The sequence below is a fragment of the Bombyx mandarina genome, chromosome 17, assembly GCF_030267445.1.
Source record: "Bombyx mandarina strain Sakado chromosome 17, ASM3026744v2".
Lineage (NCBI taxonomy): Eukaryota > Metazoa > Arthropoda > Insecta > Lepidoptera > Bombycidae > Bombyx > Bombyx mandarina.
Window position 1 is genome coordinate 3,781,587 of NC_143223.1, and position 20,355 is coordinate 3,801,941.

Sequence of the window (20,355 nt, forward strand, 5' to 3'; positions counted from 1 at the left end):
TATTTCGTCTCATCACATCTCCATACCATCCCAAACGCGCACTTCTCAGCTTCTCTGTCACACGTGCCACTTTCAAACTTCCTCTAACATATTCATTCTGTATTCTATCCATTCTCGTTACTCCACACATCCATCGCAACATTCGCATCTCTGCTGCATGCAATCGCCTTTCATTAAATTCTACTGATTTCATTAAATTCGCCTTTCATTAAATTAAAGTCTACGCGTAAAATCAGGTGGGCCGTGTGAGCTCTAAATGTGAGCAATAACAGAAAAAAATACATAATTTTTTTTAAGCACGTAAATTCCGGTGAGTAATAGTAATATTTTTAAATCAAGTTGATACATATACCTAGTACAATATATTTTAGGTTAGTTGATTAAAAAGCTGATTCTTGGCCGTAATCGACGAATTCGACGAGGATGATGACCACTGCTCGAGAGACCTTTTTTTTTAACGCTGGGGAATCCATTTACTCATACCCGGTCGCGGGGGGTAATGGACCGTGTTATGTCGGACTCCGGCGCCTCGTGAGAGGAAGAAGAGGAGAAGAGAAGGACCGACGTCCCCCACCTCCTTCAATTTCTCACAGGAGACTACGCCTTGAAAAAGGCGCGCGAAGCACTTGCTTCGCAGAACCGACTACCGACTAAACCCCATCGAGCTCCACCACACCGACTGACTACACGAAACTTACGGTACCGCAGCGCGCGCCGATAATTCTCGAGATACCTAAAAGCACCGACAGTGGATCCGGGGATGCTTAGGGCGACGACGGCTAAGGCATGTCTTAGAAAATTCTCTAAGGTTGAGTCTGTGAGCTCACCTACCCATCCGGGTGTAGCTGGAATAGTCCCCTAGGCTACCAACGAATAGGTGGGGGGAAAAGAAAGAAACTGCAGGATATTAAAATGAGTAGGAATGGTATGGTTTTTATGAAATTTAATTCTCAGTAATATACCAGTAATGCTCCGATAAATGAAACACTAGCAACATTGTCAAATTATATAATCAAACTTGACCTAAAATATCATTAGGACTTAAAAAATAATTATTTAATTCTGTGAAACATTTTTATTCTTAATAACGTATTTAAAACACAAATAGGTATAACTCAAAACGAATAATAACCACCGTTCGTGGAAGCAGTTGTTTATCAGTTCGTAAGACAACGTTAACTTCTACGAAGTCTACAACTGTAATTATGAAATTGCGTTTTGTAGAATTTACGTTTTATGGTCGCCGACGACGCAACGCCGTTCGCGGCCTATTAGTCTTTCGCAGTACGTGTAGGTAATTATGCAGTTCATATTTGGTAATTGTACGTTTTCGTTCCATTTGGCAATCAATAATTTTCCGCTATAAAAACTCTTTCAACAAAACCATTTTGCCTTACAGAAAATTGAACTTTAAAAACAGAATATTTAATTTATTCCTGACGTTTCGCGACATTTCTTGTCCGATGCGAAATCATTTCAGTTTCAGTTCAAAAGCAAACCTCAAACCATACCGACAATAGAAATCTTCTGGGACCAGTTCAATACCGAAATTTCACTCCAGTCTTCAGGATCTAAAACAATCAAGCCTTCAAGAGCCAAGATGCCTTGCCACCCGTGTCACAGGCCATGCGCGCCTTGCTATAGGCCCTGCGCGCCGTTCTACACGTCGTGCTGTACTCCGTGCCACGGCTGCTACTATCGCTGCCGTTAGATGCGGTAGTAAAGTGATCAGTGAGCCGCCATACCCGAATGAGAACTGCGATGGGCGTTTGAAGTCACGCTGTCTCCGTTCCCAAGCGACGCTCCTCTGACGAGTATGGACGTAGAGCGCGCGTTGAGCTTCGCTCCGCGTCGTGGCACCGCGGCCTTCAAGAGCTCTGGAGGCTGTTCGCTGTCGTGGTTCGGATGTTGGGGAATGTCGGCGACTGGCCGCTTAAAATTGTAACTCGCTGTTCGAACGGTGTTTTTCGTTTTCCGTGTTAAATATACGCTAATTAAAATGTTTGATTTTTATTCAAAGAGTGATGCTAAGAAGCTGCTGCTTTGTATTATCAAAGGGTTTACTAATTAGGTAATGGTTGGGACGAATTTGGCACGTGAACACTGCCTCTTGGAGCTAGAAAATTTTAAGCATTCACGAGTTGGTATCGTATCTGCCTGTTTCTGTTGCTTATCTAATATAAACTCCAGGATACATATCGGAACCATCAAAGTTAGTTGGTTATCGTTAACTAACTCTGTGCTATATCAAATATCGTCTGGGAAATGGCTGAACGCAATGAGACTTTTCTAGAATAAATTCAAACTCAGTCTCCTGAAAGCACAAGTCACAAACTTAAGCACCTGTTCTCACGAACGCAGACTAGATTCTCGGAGAAGTTAACATTCCATAACTTGATAATTTCACGATCTACCAGAGCAGAAACGACCAGAGGCTATTGTTATAAATGCCTTTGTACCCGGGCCTCGTTTTCCGCAAGTAGACTGAATGGAAACCGCTTATTTAAAATCTGTAGAAGCCTTGTGCGCCCTTCGAGTTCTCAACTGACTAGGACGAAATCGAGTTTCGTAACTTTATAGGTCTTCTTTTAGTTTGTTGTGACGTATTTTGATAAAGCGTTTGGGCTGTATCGACTTTGTTCCTACTGAATGGGACTCTGTAATATTAGCCATTTGATCTTTGTCTTGTAGATTTTCCCAACACTCGAGGGGAGAAAATGTGAACCGATTTGCTATGTCTGACTGGGATACGTGTACTATTTCAAACTCGTTGCGAAAAAAAACCTTTTGTTTATAAAATGGTGGGCATAAGCATTGTTCACATGCAGATAAATTACCTTCCTACCTTGCGTATCTGCCTATTTTGGACTAGCTACAGGCGCGTTTTACTAAAGCTCGAGGAAACAAGGCAGTGCGAGTATTCGAGTATATTGTGTGGTTCTTCACCACAAATATGCGACAATACTCTCATAACTCTAGTTATAGACATAGCGTACTCTGTTAGCCTTATATTGCAGTGATGCGCTCTGAACGAAGCTAAGTCCAATGAAACTATTGGATTGCTCTCTGCGGTGCGCTTAAATACTAAATAAATATTTAATGGAAACTTAGCCTACAGCTATTAGTCTACGGGCACGAAATTTGCGATGGCCGAGCGATGGCGGCAGCGGGGCGACGCGACACGGAGCGGGTAGGCAGCGATATCTCGCGCGGGCACGAAACAAGCTGGCGGGCAGTCGCGCTTGAGCAGTGTTGTGCGAATCATGAGTTTACGTCGAAGAGAACTATTGGAGCCTAGTCTCCTATTGAGAGAATTATTATTACCTAGAGATGGTGTTCATCCAATAAATCAACGAAGACGCAATTTGGGAAAATTTTCTACGCTTTATTACGAGCTAAGGTGTCATTCAATGAAATTTTAAATTCCTTGTTAAATTATAAATTCCTCATTATCAATTTCCATTACTAAAATAATAATTCAACACAACACTGTGTACCCGCGCAAGCGACGAAACCAAACTAGTTTGTTCTCGTCGCTTCCGCGTCGCCGTCGCCCCATCATCGCCCGTACATCGCTCGATCGCCCCGCTCCGCCATCGCCCGTTTCGTGCCCGTCCCCATACTGTGCAATGCTTTTGTATACATCGCCGTCGCGCCGCTGTCGCCATCGCAAACCTCGTGTCCGTAGACTTAGTTCTTGGTTTTCAGGTCTTATAGATCTGCGACACATTGTGCTGGTTGTTTTTGAGTAGACAAGACCCCTGTATGTGAAATTAGGTTTTGTTTGGTTACAACCCTTACATGCTTAGCTCATGGTAGATAAACTATATCAGAATTATGTCAAATACATAAGAACTCCAAACCGTATTTTTATTCAAGATATACAGTTATAAAAGGTTACTAGAGGTCATAAAGATTCGACCGCTCGATTTAGAATATGCCATCGAAATGAATTGGCACGTCGGGTACTGGTGGTAAATGGAATCCCATTTTTTTTAGTAATGCAAAGTAGTATTTAGTCTTGCAAAGGTTCCTGAATAAGCTCGAATAGTTAGTTGAACAATATTTATGCTACCTAAATAGTCAGGAAAAAATAGTTGACCAAGCTGCGATGTATTTACATGTCCAAGAATGTGCCAAGTATCTTCTGTGCTAGAAGGACAATTTTATGGGGTGGAACGTCAAGAAACCACCTAAATTTTCCATTACTAAAAATGGGCTTCAAATTATTAAATTTTTAAGCTTTATTTAAACCGCATCCAACAACAAAGTTCAATGAAAACTAAATAATAATAAAAAAACGATACAATTAAAACAAGCTATTTTCATTGTTATCTTTTCACGAATGTTGAGGCTTTATTTCCAAAGCACTCTCGTCTCTTTTGATTACAGGAATCTGAAACAATTTAAATTTTACAGACGAATCGCTTTCGGGCAAATGATAAAGTTTCACGAACTAAGTGAGCTTTAAAATTAAATAAAACTTCTATTTTACAACGAAAAATTTATTATTTGTGAATTTGCAGTGTATTTTGTATTAGAAACAATAATACGCTAATAGAAACTTATTAACATACCGAGGAATGATATTAATATGTGGAATGATATAAGAAATGATATAATGTATGTATTTGTAATTTAATATAAATTTCATTGCACCTACCACTATTTACTCTGCACTACCTTTGGTTGACTGGTAGAGAATGCCTTAGGCCTTAAGTCCGCCAATGTAAATTTTACATGAAGTCTAATAAATAAATAAATAATATAATACAATACAAAATTATTCTTTAGGTGAATTAACCATAATTACCAATATGGTGGACAAGAGGGAAAAGCGCCACATCCTCCCATTGTTCGGTTGCAAGGTTGGAATGAATACAAGCAGTAACCGCCGCCTTGGGCGCCTCCGACGTATCCGCCGTAGTACACTGCCATTATGATTTAACACTGAAATTTAAGTGGAAGGATCGAGCAAGAAAATATTCTTGTCTTCCGATATTTGACGAATGCGGAAACTAATGTGTTAATCTGTGGTGGAAACGAAATATTTATTTTTGTTATTTTTTGACATTCAGTTACCTACGTAATTTTTGAGACTTAAATAAGGTTGAATATCGGCACTGAAAGAGTATGGCAAACAATGTTTTTAATATGCTTTTATTAGCTTCAGACGTATGTATGTTTGTAACCTTTGAACATAATTTTGACCCCCTTAAAAACGTCGGATTAACTCGAAAGAACAATGGCAATTTTTTACCTGAATGTTTTAAAAGGCGTCTAAGATTAAGACATAAATGAAACTTCATCATTTTATTTGCTCGTTTTTTATACGATGTTAGATTTACGTGGCAAAGCCACGAAAAAATGTTAATTTAATAAGCTTTTAATTCGATTTTTGTGTACTTCCGGTTTAATACATTTGTAAAGGATGGCATTTATACTATTGGCACAAAAAAGCAATATTTTTTGATAATTAATAATATTCAGTATTTAAAATGAAAATAATAATATTAATTATCCTTTGTTACAATTAGTACTTAATTAAATAACTAAATATGTAATAGTAATGGCAGCACTGCAGATGAAATGATTTTTACAGTATGACAACTGACATAATGCGCATCACTGTGCCCGTCCATAAGGCTCGTGAGTGGAAGAGAAAGGGAAATACTCGCTTCACCGCTCCGATTTTTTATGACCCAAACGTCCCAAACTGCATGGACAAAATAATTCTACTAGGTATAGTAAATTAGCTTTGCAAGCCTTCGTTTGTCGCAAATATGTGACTAATTCGTTCAAAAGGTTAAAAGTACCTATCTCTAACACACATTTTTACACATTTACAAAGAAGAAAGAACACACTATAGAATATGTATATGTACCTAGGTAGCTCTGCAATTGCTAAGGGTACCTACTCGAGTACTATTAGAGGTGTATCCTTGGTTCATCTATGATAATGAAACTAAAAATGTTATTTAAACATATCGTTTACTTATTTTTTCAATTTGTTATAGTCCGTGCCTACAAAAATCAGACACATCTCTTATTGATAGATAACCTCAAATTATAAAGTAAACACGTTGATATCTTTTTTTTGTGACTTTCTAATACCAAAAATATTTCTGATTAAGCTTAAGCTATGTTATTCCTATCGTTTTAGTATTTTTTTGTTTCAAGACGCCTCAAATAGATATCAGGTAAAATGTTGTATAGAAAGCTGCCATTGTTCTTTGGTATACTTATTAAGGACTGATGACAATTCAATATTAAAACAATATATTGGAAAAATTGAAATCCAACCAAAAAATAGAAAATAAACTTTAATAGAATTAAAAATAGTGTAAGAAAAAATGATTTTATTGTAAAAAAGCGTGGGGTAATTTTCAGGACATTATCAAAATAACCCTTCTACTCATATCTGTTCATAAAATATTTATAACTACTGATACCATGGACCCCACGCTTTTTTACCATAAAATAATTTTTTCTTACACTATTTTTAATTCAAATTTATAAAAAAAAATCTATTTTTTAGTTGGATTTTGTATAAAATCGCATTTTGCTAGTTTTTTTAAACTATTATTATTTTTTTTATTATAGATTTACATTGGCTAGTGTTCGCCAACCGATTAAATTTTGTTTCACCTATTACTTTCTCTTTGTTTTGTTATTGGCATTTTAATTTAAAAAACTTAAAACAAAAATCGGGTCACGAGTAAGCGAGCTCATGTATTATCTGGTTCTATATCTATCCACAGATATATCTTGAGTCCCCTAGGATTTATTCACCTCATGCATGATCTTTCGGTATCCAAAAAAGACTGAAGACAATCAGTCATTCACAAGACAATCTACAGAAAGACAATCTTAGCTCGAGGTGGAATATGAATCTTGATTTAATGTTATCTTTATAATAATACTAGCGACCCGCCCTCGCTTCGCTTCGGAAACATTAAAACACACATGAAACCAAAATATAAAAATAAAAAAATAAATAAAAAAAAGTAGCCTATGTTCATCAGGGACAATGTCGGCTTCTAATGGAAAAAGATTTTTTCAAATCGGTCCAGTAGTTTCGGAGCCTATTCGAAACAAACAAACAAACAAATCTTTCCTCTTTATAATATTAGTATAGATATCTAATAGGAACGCAATATTCGCTATTTAAAAAAAATTGTTACTTTTGCGTGACAATCACGTTTTCTCAGAAATGTCTCTTATAAAGGAATAACAATTTCCTTTCCAATTCTCGTGTAAGGTAAAATTATATTAAAAGTACGCTTCGCTTAATTATGTATGATAGTTTTTCATTGACAATCACACAAGCCAATTATTCGGGCACGATGTTATTAAATATTTATGTATAAGTGGAAAACAAAAATACGAGGGTCAGCCTTCGCGGAACGGGAGTCAGGGCCTGCGACCCACACCACCGTCAACGGAATTCTCTGAACCGTTTTCGTCCCCTGAATAGAAATGGCCCACGTAACCATGACCTATGAACAAAAACCCAATCGACCTGTACACGAGGTCACGCTAAAATGGCCCCCAATCGTAACGTAGGACACAATAGTGAAATTTTTATCATTCGTCGAAACGCGTCGCCGTACGTACACGCGATTCAGCCGAAGTTGTTTAATAACATCATGCTTAACAGTGTTTTACGTTTTCCTTGCATATATTGGTTCTTTCATTACAGTTTTTTCGTTATGGGTTTTATTTGGTAAATTTTTTTTTAGTTTGTTTCTATTAATTGCCTAAGATAACCTAAAATTTTGACAAGAGTATTATTGTTAAATGGGTCAGACTTATTGTGGATGTTACCTTCGTCTGATACCCCCAGGGTCTTTAAGAACGTTTTCTTCTTCAGGCAACGGGATTACGGCAATCGAATCGGTAGATAAATCGTAATCTATTTCGCTGTTTTTTTTTTCAGGACTATAATATGTTTTTCGCACACAATACATTTGAACGTTAGCGAAAATACATTTTTACTAATCTAAGTCCTAAGTTATGAGTTGCGGACAACGATATAACATCCGACGTGCCATTATCATTTCATTTCATTAACAATAACATAAAACAAAGTTATAAACAAACATTTCCGGAACACGATTTTTATTTCATAATGCATAAATGCAATCTTATCATTTCCGATGTTAAACTATGTAGATTGTAAACGATAAGCGATCGGTATCTTATGATAAAACATTTCATTCATGAGTCAATTTTCATTGAAGAAAATTCGCGAGTTTCATTCTATCTTCAACGTTTTCTAGTTTTTAATTCAGATCATACCTATTTATTTCGCTATGAATAGAATAAGCAAACTAAACTCGCGTACACTATTGTGACTTTTAATGCCAGGAATTCATAAAAACCTCATGGATAATTTTCATGACAATAAAGTGCGTAGGTATTTATATAAAAAAGATTATTTTTTTCCACACCAGAAACCTAAATTGAGTACGAGAACAGATTGGTATGACTCGTATTTCTATTAAAAAAATAACAACTTACATCAAACAGTTTGATGAAAAGGTAATTTTCGAATCAAACCTATTAAGCTTCTCGGCGGTTTTAGAATGAATTGGATGTTGAAGCGAGATCAATAAGATCTTTGCGGGCCAAACCAAATTCAGCGAATCAGTAATTTTTATTAACTTGAGGTTTTCATTTTAAAATTTATAAAATGCGATGTGATTTGCACCGAAGATAAAAATAAGGGACTTTTACCGCTTAGTTTGGACATTTTGAAAGGCTCGGGTGACCCTCGTGACCCGAATGGTTCGGTAAGATAAGGCTCACCGGTCAAAATCGCGGCCTATGTTTTTTTTTTTTATTGCTTAGGTGGGTGGACCAGCTCAGAGCCCACCTGGTGTTAAGTGGTTACTGGAGCCCATAGACAACTACAACGTAAATGCGCCACCCACCTTGAGATATAAGTTCTAAGGTCTCAAGTATAGTTACAACGGCTGCCCCACCCTTCAAACCGAAACGCATTACTTATACTTCACGGCAGAAATAGGCAGGGTGGTGGTACCCATCCGCGCGGACTCACAAGAGGTCCTACAATCAGTAATTACGCAAATTATAATTTTGCGGGTTTCATTTTTATTACACGATGTTATTCCTTCACCGTGGAAATCAATCGTAAACATTTGTTGAGTAGGTACGTATTTCATTAGAAAAATTGGTACCCGCCTGAGATTCGAACGCCGTTGCATCGCTCAACACGAATACATCGGACGTCTTATCCGTTAGGCCACGACGACTTCTGAGTTCTGTTCAGTGCAGATTTTGAACTTCGGAATCCATTTTCGAGCTTTATAGTGGTTCCAGCGCCGTTGGCATTACTGTGTGCTTAGTGCGAGTTTCTTAACGTTCTCTATAGCGTAAAAGTTAAGCCAATTTTGTATGCAGTTGGAACAGCGTCCCTTGCGGCAAACGCACGCAAACGATCCCACTCCATACAAATATGAGCTAACTTTTACGCTATCGAGAACGATAAAAAACTCGCACTAAGCACACTGAAGTCGAATCAACATGACGTGATTGCGCATGACGGTTTTTTTTTCATATTCTCGAAGCCGTATAACAGAGTTCTTTGGGAATGTTTTCCTTAGAGATCCTCTTGTGGATCTTAGACATGAGGTATTTGTCGTTCTGCAGCTTCTTCCAGGCTTTTGCTGTCCGTTGTTCATTGAACTCGCATATGACCATACACATACTAGGTACTAGATTATAATAAGCCTTTCTCGTTTCGGTAAACACGACTTTAGTCAACAAACAACTTCGCAATGTTCGATAACTGGAAACGATCAAAACATCTTTGAAATGTTTCAAGGTCGTTTTGAAGCCGTTAAAACGATTCAAAGTCCAAAGCGAACACCGAAGTCGCTTCTCCGAAATCAAATTACAAGTTTTATTTTGTTTGTAACGTTAATTTCATAATGGCGGGCCTTCTACGTATTTGAGCAACGTGAAAATCTATTTGCGAGTTTCGTTAATCAAACCACAAAACATTTGGTAGTTACCGCGAAATTTATGAAACGCCTACGTGTGTAATATCAAACGTTCTGTTATTTTTACGACTACCGCGGAGGCTTCAATACAATGTGACCCGTCTATTTTTAAGAGGTTATGAGGTAGGTACATTGAGTAGCCAACGCGATTGTTGAACCTTGAAGTAAGATCCACGTCTTAACAGCTCCTAGTTTACTGGTGGTAGGACCTCTTGTGAGTCCGCACGGGTATACCACCACCCTACCTATTTCTACCATGAAGCAGTAATTCGTTTCGGTTTGAAGGGTGGGGCAGCCGTTGTAACTACACAGAGACCTTAGAACTCATATCTCAAGATGGGTGGTGCACTTACGTTGTAGATGTCTATGGGCTCCAGTAGCCACTTAACATCAGGTGGGCTGTGAGCTCGTTCACCCATCTAAGGAAAAAATAAAAAAAAATTGTATTCCAAGATATCTTAACAAGAGTCATATGAGAAGTAACATTAGAAATAAATACATACAACAGCCTTCATCTACCTTTTTCTCCTATTTGCTAGAGAGATCGAGGCAAGTTGCAACTTGCATGACCCAATAAATATACAGTTTCACTGAATCGTGCTGGGGATGCCGGAAAAAGGCATCTGAGTCACCAGAAATCTCACCAGTCCAATTACTTCCTTTTTTTCGGGCAATGGGGTGAACCTCCTACGAGGTATACACGCCTAGGGCACGCGGGGTTTGTGGGACCGTCTATCTGCAGACCATGGGGGCAGACCGCAGGCCTAAAGTTATTTTAAGGCCCTGCCTCACCAAACGACTCCTCTTGCACTCGCTCACTCGACGTCCGATCTCCGGCCGGGGTCAGAACCGGCCTGCCGTGTCAGACCCGGCCAACCGCCAACCGAGTTGCTGTTCCACAATACGTCAGCGACGACGGCAACACGGACTGCAGCCACCGATGCGTCGTCTCATCCTCCTGGTCACAGCGCGGTAGGATGACGGTAGCGCGCGACCCAGCCCCGTGACCATCGCTGGAAGGAGACTGCTTCCTCACAAGAGCAGGAATTGGACGAACGCGCTCCTCCGGCCCTCGACCGGCCCAATTACATCCCAACAGAACATAGTTTATATCATAGGACGCTCCCCCTCTATCTTCGTGACATATATATCACCTCGAGGCTTAAACTCTGCCCACAATCACAAATTTTTCTAAGGACACTATGTTCAAAAATTACTTCCACGTTGAGAATATAACATAGTTTAATATGTGTTAGACTTCTGAAATTCATAACGTAATTACTGGTGGTAGGGCCTCCAATAATTATAGCACTACCCTATTTATTCTCGTGGATGTCGTTAAAGGCAATTAGGTGAATCCCCGAACAACGGGCAGTAACGTTCTCTGAGTATCGTACTAGCATACTGAGAAAGCTATTTACTGGTGGTAGGCCGTTTCTCCTGCGAATCGACCCACAATAATAATTCTAATAATCTAATTACTAGGAACTTTCTATCCACTAATAAAATTGACGTTTTTTACAGTGAACCGACTTCTAGCATGTATTCTGACGCCAGACTTGGAAGCAGTGCAAAAGTATAAACTTGTAATAATATTTACGAATGTTTTGCATAACTTTTCGCGCGAATTGGATCGCGTGTAAGCAAGCGGGCAGGTGACGCTGTTTATTCGCGAAAGCACTGTGTTGCCAACGTCTCGGTCTCTTTATATTACCCCTAAAAAAAAACTTACAAGGAGCAAGGTTATTACTGGAGACGATGAATCCGCCCGAGTGAGTGCCAATAACAGGCCTATTTCGGGCGCGGTGCAGTCAAGCGACTCGTGCATTCCCGCGTTTGAAGAGTGGACGGCTTTTGTTTCAATAAACACGACAATCATTAAACTCGTTCAGTTTAAAGTCGAGATTTTAGATTATTACGTCACTGGAGTGGTCTGAACGCTGGTGTCCTCATGGCGACAAAAGCACAGCCGGGGCAGCCCTTGTAACTGTACTTGCGATCTTAGAACTTATATCTCAAGGTGGGTGGCGCATTTACGTTGTAGATGTCTATGAGCTCCAGTAACCACTTAACACCAGGGGTGGGCTGTTAGCTCGTCCACCCATCCAAGCAATAAAAAAAAATCGCCAATGTCGTCAATTATACATCTCAATTTTGCTTTGTTGCTTCGTTAAGCACACAATAGCATTATTAAGACAACGCCACGCCGTTTTCTAGCTTACCGTAAAATAATCTCCTTGAGTCACTGAGGGAAGGCATGTAGATAGTTTAATCCAGGCTTTTAGAGAATGTGGTAGGAAAGGTCCTAAAAATGTACTTTACGGAAGTAGGTTGTTTTTGGTAAAACTAGGCCTTTCTGATTCGTTTTTTAAAAAAAACCACGTTGCCAACTCCGTTAAAACTCTTCGGAGCACACCTCTTGTAATAAACAGCAGTATACGCAAAAGACCCAGAGTACGTGTTATCGTATATGTAGTTATAAAGTAATGGTCAGAATTCAATTACAAAATATTTGAGGGAGAAAATGTAGTGTTTTTAGTTTTCCCCACTTTCGTTTTCTTTGTAGTGACAGTAACATTGTTAGCATGAGGAATTATAGACTTCGAACACAAGTCTTCAATCTGTTTCCTGTACATTAAAACCTATACCTCTTAAATTATTCCCGGATTTTTTTAACTAGAGGTAAACACGTAGCTATCACTGGCAATACTGCAAACTATGAATAGACAAGACAACAATAAGATTATGACGATCCTGTTTGTGTGTCTCAAATACTCGAGATGCCAGTCTGCGTTCTATATCGGTACATTATGACGTACTTGATCGGCGTCACGAGGCCAGAGTTTTGGAGGCAGATCTCGCGTCGCAATCATACCGAAAATATTTCCTTAATAACTGGAAATAATATAAACTGAGACATCAGCTTTAAGACGTAAAATGTTGAATTATGATGGAGCCATGATCTGATATATTTAAAACGTGAAAACTGGGAAGGATTGATGAGGAAAACGAAGTTAAATTCGATGCAGCGTAGATTACTGGTGGTAAGACCTCTTATGAGTCCACACGAGTAGGTACCACCTCCCCGCCTATTTCTGCTGTGAAACAGTAATGCGTTTCGGTTTAAAGAGTGGGGTAGCCGTTGCAACTATACTGAGACCTTAGAACTTATATCTCAAGGTGGGTGACGCATTTACGTTGTAGATATCTATGGGCTCCAGTAACCACTTAACACCAGGTGGGTTGTGAGCTCGTCCAACCGTCGTCGCAGACTAAAAGTTAAAGCATCTGGTGTAAAAGTTACTCGGTGGTAAAGTAGTTAGCGGTCCTGACTGTTGCGTCAAGGATCGTGGGTTCAATTCCCACATCGGGCAAACATTGCTTGATGAACAGGTTTGTTTGCTCTTCGCCTGATTATTTATTATCTATATATGTATATATTTAAACGTATAGAATTATGTACGTCAGTCTCTAGTACCAATAACACAGGTAATTCTAAATTGAGGCCGGATGACCGTACGTGATTTGTTCCCTAGTAAATAAGAAATGAGAAACAAAAAGTAGCTTTTCTATATTTAACTATTCACATCTCCTCGCGTCGTTTTCCTCATTACTGAGGGTCGTGACTCCACCGCTGCATCAGTTTCTCCCGTACCATTTCCCTCTATCTGCTGTGATCCTTAGCTTCATGAAGGGCATGAAGTGGAAGTTGATGTTTAGAGAAGATCGTATTTGGTCCGATAATCTCGTGGGACTGCGTCCTCTGGGACGTTTGCTATCTACCTTTCCTATCACCATCAGCTGTTCTAGATTGTGACCCTCTTTACGAGTAATATGTCCGAAGAATTCCAGCTCCCTACGAAGGCGTATAGTGGAAATTCGCATCCATAAATCGTAGATTATCTATCAAATAATCGTTTACAACGAACGACAATTTTAACCCGGCGAACATGAACATTCCAATTCCAATTTAAAAATGTCATGGGTAATTGAAAAGTCAAGCAAATTGCTACATTTCCGTTCGTTTTCCATGGAACAGCTCGGTGACCGGATGTAGTAATTGCCTTCACTTCAATTCAGTTAAGTTTTTAAAATCATGTATCGACTAATGTTTGGTAGGTATGCTTAGTTCTTACAATGACGATTTGGGTATCAAACAACTTATACTAGCTAGCTGACCCGGTAGACTTCGTAGTGCCTCAATCGATAAATAAAAGACACATCAAGGGGACACATCAAAGGAAAAACAAAATTGTTTGTTTTTATATAATTCCGAGCATTTTCATATTTATTCACCTTTTAAACCTTCTCTGGACTTCCACGAATAATTCAAGACCAAAATTAGGCAAATCGGTCTAGCCGTTCTCGAGTTTTAGCGAGACTAACGAACAGCAATTCATTTTTATATATAGAGATTATAATGAGGAAAGATTTGTTTGTATTGAATAGGCTCCGAAACCGATTTGAAAAATTATTTCACTGTTTGGAAGCTACATTATTCCAGAGCGACATAGGTTTATAATCTTTTTTGAAAAAAAAAAATAGGGTACCTTTCTAAAACTCCAATAATGTAAGTCAAGGCTCAAAAAAATACCTAAAATATTCTTTTCCTCGCGTGCCCTGCGAAAACTATTGATGATAGAATAAAATAATGTACTACGACTTTGTAGAACACATTATTATTTACAAAAAGTGTCGCGACAGCATATGTCTAACTATTATAGTTATGCCGCAATAAGTGTTCTTTTATTTTAAAATAATATATATATATAATATCGTTGAAAGGACAATGCCCATTTTCTATGGGCGTTTGGGCCCCTAAAAAAAGTTGTCGGGTGATGATGATTTTAACTTAATTTGATAGACAAAGAAATATCGTTTCATATTCAGAAAACGATTTTTATATTCTCACCCAGGTTTAACAGAAATCTGTTTTTTTCTGCAGCTAAAATTAAGTTGTTAATTGTTTTCTTCGAAATCAATAATCGCTCTCATCATTATTTACAGTATTAAATAAGTTAATTGTGGTTAATGTTGCTAGAAATAAGCCCTTACGTACATTTTATTCTCATTATATCCTCATAATAATAATAATAAAATGAAATGAAAATCCGGAAGCCGGCAACGATATTGTTGTTGTTGTTTTTAAATTCGCCAACAAGCAGGCAAAGAGCGTAGCCTATACAGCCTAGTCTGTCATAGTTATATTTTTTATATATTTTTTATGTTAATAAAAATCCGGTGTATTTCTTTTTATTGCTTTTTGGGAGTTTTGACGTCAACTTGATGAATAGCACATTGAGTGAGCGTGAATTTCCGCAGAACTTTTATCTTGAAAAAAAAAAAACAGTCACTGCTATGTTAAGTGTTTAAAATCATGTATCGACTAATGTTTGGTAGGTATGCTTAGTTCTTACAATGACGATTTGGGTATCAAACAACTTATACTAGCTAGCTGACCCGGTAGACTTCGTAGTGCCTCAATCGATAAATAAAAGACACATCAAGGGGACACATCAAAGGAAAAACAAAATTGTTTGTTTTTATATAATTCCGAGCATTTTCATATTTATTCACCTTTTAAACCTTCTCTGGACTTCCACGAATAATTCAAGACCAAAATTAGGCAAATCGGTCTAGCCGTTCTCGAGTTTTAGCGAGACTAACGAACAGCAATTCATTTTTATATATAGAGATTATAATGAGGAAAGATTTGTTTGTATTGAATAGGCTCCGAAACCGATTTGAAAAATTATTTCACTGTTTGGAAGCTACATTATTCCAGAGCGACATAGGCTTATAATCTTTTTTGAAAAAAAAAAATAGGGTACCTTACTAAAACTCCAATAATGTAAGTCAAGGCTTAAAAAAATACCTAAAATATTCTTTTCCTCGCGTGCCCTGCGAAAACTATTGATGATAGAATAAAATAATGTACTACGACTTTGTAGAACACATTATTATTTACAAAAAGTGTCGCGACAGCATATGTCTAACTATTATAGTTATGCCGCAACAAGTGTTCTTTTATTTTAAAATAATATATATATATAATATCGTTGAAAGGACAATGCCCATTTTCTATGGGCGTTTGGGCCCCTAAAAAAAGTTGTCGGGTGATGATGATTTTAACTTAATTTGATAGACAAAGAAATATCGTTTCATATTCAGAAAACGATTTTTATATTCTCACCCAGGTTTAACAGAAATCTGTTTTTTTCTGCAGCTAAAATTAAGTTGTTAATTGTTTTCTTCGAAATCAATAATCGCTCTCATCATTATTTACAGTATTAAATAAGTTAATTGTGGTTAATGTTGCTAGAAATAAGCCCTTACGTACATTTTATTCTCATTATATCCTCATAATAATAATAATAAAATGAAATGAAATCCGGAAGCCGGCAACAATATTGTTGTTGTTGTTTTTAAATTCGCCAACAAGCAGGCAAAGAGCGTAGCCTATACAGCCTAGTCTGTCATAGTTATATTTTTTATATATTTTTTATGTTAATTAAAATCCGGTGTATTTCTTTTTATTGCTTTTTGGGAGTTTTAACGTCAACTTGATGAATAGCACATTCAGTGAGCGTGAATTTCCGCAGACCTTTTATCTTGAAAAAAAAAAAACAGTCACTGCTATGTTAGCCACAGTTTTATTCCAATGCCTCAATAATCGTGAACAACGATTGTTGACATTTAATACACAAAACAACACCCAATTTGTATATTATACATCACAATAAGCTATTAAAAAAACATAAAATAAAACTTCAAGTAACGCTTCACTCGGGTTGCTGCCAAAACTCTCTGATCATATATAATAAGAATAGAGTAATGGTAGGCCATTGAGATTTTTACTAATGGAATCATTAATATCTAAAAATATTAAATAATTCATGGTTTTAAGTAATAATTATTATTACAATACATAAATATTGAATTGAACAACAATAAACTAAAAAGTCTGTGAATTATAACCATTAGCAATTTTTTTAATTTGTTGTTCAAGTCACAGACAACTCTTTCGTTTGTCAGCATATAAGTTTACTATAAGGCTGTATGGGCTAATTTTCCCTTTGTCTATTGGCGAATTTAAAAACTATGGCACTCAGTTTTGGGATGTTATCAAATAAGTAATTTATATTTTTGTAAAACAATGCCAGGGTGAAAGAAATGTTGATACATAAACTAAACAACATGAAAAAATAAGGCATAGTTTTTCAAGTACAAATAGTTTTGTCATGAAGTTGGCCCACTTTTGGGCATTGTCCTTTTTGTTAAAGGCCCGAGCGGAGCTGAAGCGTGCCGTTAGTATGTTATAATCGTTTAGACGCTCGATTAAAATTCTTCAGTGTCCAAATACTTAATCCGTTTTCGTTGTAGAACACAGATTTTTACAAATGGTGGACTGTATTTAGCATTGATTTAAATATCATTGATATAATAAATTATTTAAAAATAATTGAGTTATATTTCAACTCTCTAGTATTTAGAGGCCACGTGGATATTCTGTCGAACAATATTAAGCAACAACAACAATTAATATAACAAAGTGCGTAACTTTAGTGACCAGTCAATACGAGATCGTCTGCTCATTTATGCAATAAAAATATATGTAGACAAAAATCCGAATGTGAATTTAAAAGTATTCAATTGAATTATCAATCATTTTTTTTTAAATAAGTTCATCGGAGCTTAGTCTTAATACATCTATACTAATATTATAAAGAGGAAAGATTTGTTTGTTTGTTTGTTTCGAATAGGCTCCGAAACTACGGGACCGATTTGAAAAATTATTTTTCCATTAGAAGCCGACATTGTCCCTGATATAGGGACATAGGCTACTTTTTTTTAATTATTTTTTATTTATTTTTTGTTTGTTTTAATGTGTGTTTTAATGTTTCCGAAGCGAAGCGAGGGCGGGTCGCTAGTATGTAAATAAAGGGCACATTCGTTTATGGTTAAGTCGAGAGCCACTCGCGTAACATTACGTGGCGACATCTATCAGTTGACAGTTCATTTTTTTTCAATTCGTGCGTCAAGGGATTTGTTCCTAAAATGAAATGGAAATTGAAGCCCGTTCATAATAAACAATAAACAAGAATAAGCACAGCGTTCTGTTTCGTGTATTCTGTGAAGTAAAATTTGCGTCGATACGCTGTTCGGTTTCGCTACGTCACCTCTCGGGTTTTTTTTTAAAAAGGCCACTGAAGTCTAAGTGGATTTCCACCATTTTACTACGGCATTATTTCATCTCATCTCCAATAGCTTCATTCCATTTGAGTTCATTCAATTTTATCTTAATTTATTATATACAGATAGATTTCGTATCACTCCATTTCATTTTTCGTCTACAAAAGCTTAGGAATATTTAATATTCGACGCTGGCAACAATAGCATCCCAGAAGCCGATTACCGTCCTGAAAAAAAACGTATTTCAGTTTCGTCTCAGTGTGTCTGAAAGTCGATTTTCACGAATGAACAAAATAATTTCGCGCGGGCGTCCACTTTAGTAGATCGTAAGATTTCCATTTCGCTTCATAAGGCTTTGTTTGTTGAACTTGTTTGTACAAATATTTTGATATTCATTATTACTTGAGGACTTCTTTGAGAAATTGATGATTACTTAGCAGGAAAATCATGTTTTCTTATATATTTTGTACATCTTATTCAAAATATACTATTTTTTATAATCGTATTTTGTATTCAGGCGAGCATACGAACTATTTTAGTGAGTTATCAGTCGCGCATAGACATCGGCAATAATTTTTTCTTGGCAGATATAATTAAAATTATATTTACGGCTTAACCAGGCGTTGGTATTTTCATTATTCTCGAGCGCTGGGTGTTGTCCATAATGACGAACATTGCAGTATTTAAGATGTTGTAAATAATACTATAAAAAACGCGAAATTGAGCCGTAAAATTAATTCTTATTATGACATCGGCAATTTGCAAAAATTCAATATAAAACAATCAATATACAATCAATATAATTCACAGAATTTAATTTCATAAAAGAAACTCTTTTATAGTTACCGTACATATACTTAAAGGAGTTTACGAATATCAGTCGTCAATCAGGCCAGAATTTTTCGAAAATAATACGAAAAAATCAATTTCGAAATAAAATTCTAGAAGAAAATCGAAATTGGGAAGCGATGTAAATATCTAAACTGACGGAATCTTCATTTTTATAGAAAAAATTGTCTAGGACAGTTTAAAAAAATATAATATAATATTAATAACAAAAATTTCGAAAAAAAGTTACTCTAAATTATCCAGTGACTAGTTTTTTTGATTTTATAAATTTTACTGAATTCAAGATTTCATCATACTGAAAAGAAATGGCTTGCTGTGGTCCTTGCTACCCTGGATGTGCTCCCTGCGGACCAAGCCCTAGTCAAAATCCTCCGCAGTGCGGCCAGTGCCCTAGTCCGAGCCCTTGCCCGAGCCCTAGACCATGCGGGCCCAGCTGTGGCCCATGTGGGCCTTGCGGTCCTTGTAGCGGCCCATGTGGACCGTGCGGACCGTGTTTTGGACCATGCGCGCCTTGCATGCCGAAATGTTCCCCGTGCTGTGGACCATGCCCGTCGTTTTGCAAGCCATACTGTGGGCCTTGTGGACCCTGTCCGTCTCGATGCGGACCGTGCGGCCCCTGCGGCCCATGTCCTTCATTTGGTTCGTGCCAGCCTTGTGGGCCAATGCCGCCCTGTGGCCCGAGCCCTCAGTATGGGCAGTGTACCCCCTGTGGAGCGTCTTGCTGACGAGGTGGAATATGGTGTATGTGCATTAGTGAACGTATCCTAATATACATTGTGAAAGTGTTGGTTTTGGTGTTAAAGTTTAATAAAAGATATTATCCTATATTTTACTTCTTTATTAAGTTAAATGTGTGCCAAGGCTCTACGATAAATCCTTTATTATGTAGTTGATATCATGTTAATTTCACACGGCTTCTGACACGGCTTTGATCATATTCTGAAATTCTGCAAAATGTGTTTTTAAGAGGTATATTCATTACGTAGTTACACTATTTGGTCGTCTTTAACTTATTCTTGGGCCGTCTAACCAAAATTATTGGCCCCCATGGACTGTCGCGCAGCGCGTGGAAAACCCCGAAAGATTAGCCGCTTTCACGCTCTTGGTTTCGGAGACAATTTGAATCTAAAGAAATTACTAGGTGGTGCAGGAATTATTACAGTAATTGCGTTAATTACAGCACTAGCCAGCTTCAGTTGCAATAATGTAGAAAAATGTATATCTCCGCCAACAGCACTTATTTTGTAGATTTGTTTTACTTAATCTTCTCATTTTAAAATTTCTA

General features: G+C 37.4%; 2 long non-coding RNA genes across 2 annotated transcripts; one reads left to right on the forward strand and one right to left on the reverse strand.

Annotated features, from left to right (window-relative positions):
* Window positions 1-876: 876 nt before the first annotated feature.
* On the forward strand, window positions 877-2,000 carry LOC149501095 (uncharacterized). Its single transcript, XR_016324453.1, has 2 exons — window positions 877-1,316; window positions 1,400-2,000. It is a non-coding gene; the product is annotated as an uncharacterized LOC149501095 (long non-coding RNA).
* Window positions 2,001-4,248: 2,248 nt separating this feature from the next.
* Window positions 4,249-12,044, reverse strand: LOC149501096 (uncharacterized). The gene is made up of 3 exons (XR_016324491.1): window positions 11,551-12,044; window positions 4,814-4,950; window positions 4,249-4,396 (listed from the first exon to the last, which is right to left on the reverse strand). It is a non-coding gene; the product is annotated as an uncharacterized LOC149501096 (long non-coding RNA).
* Window positions 12,045-20,355: the final 8,311 nt, after the last annotated feature.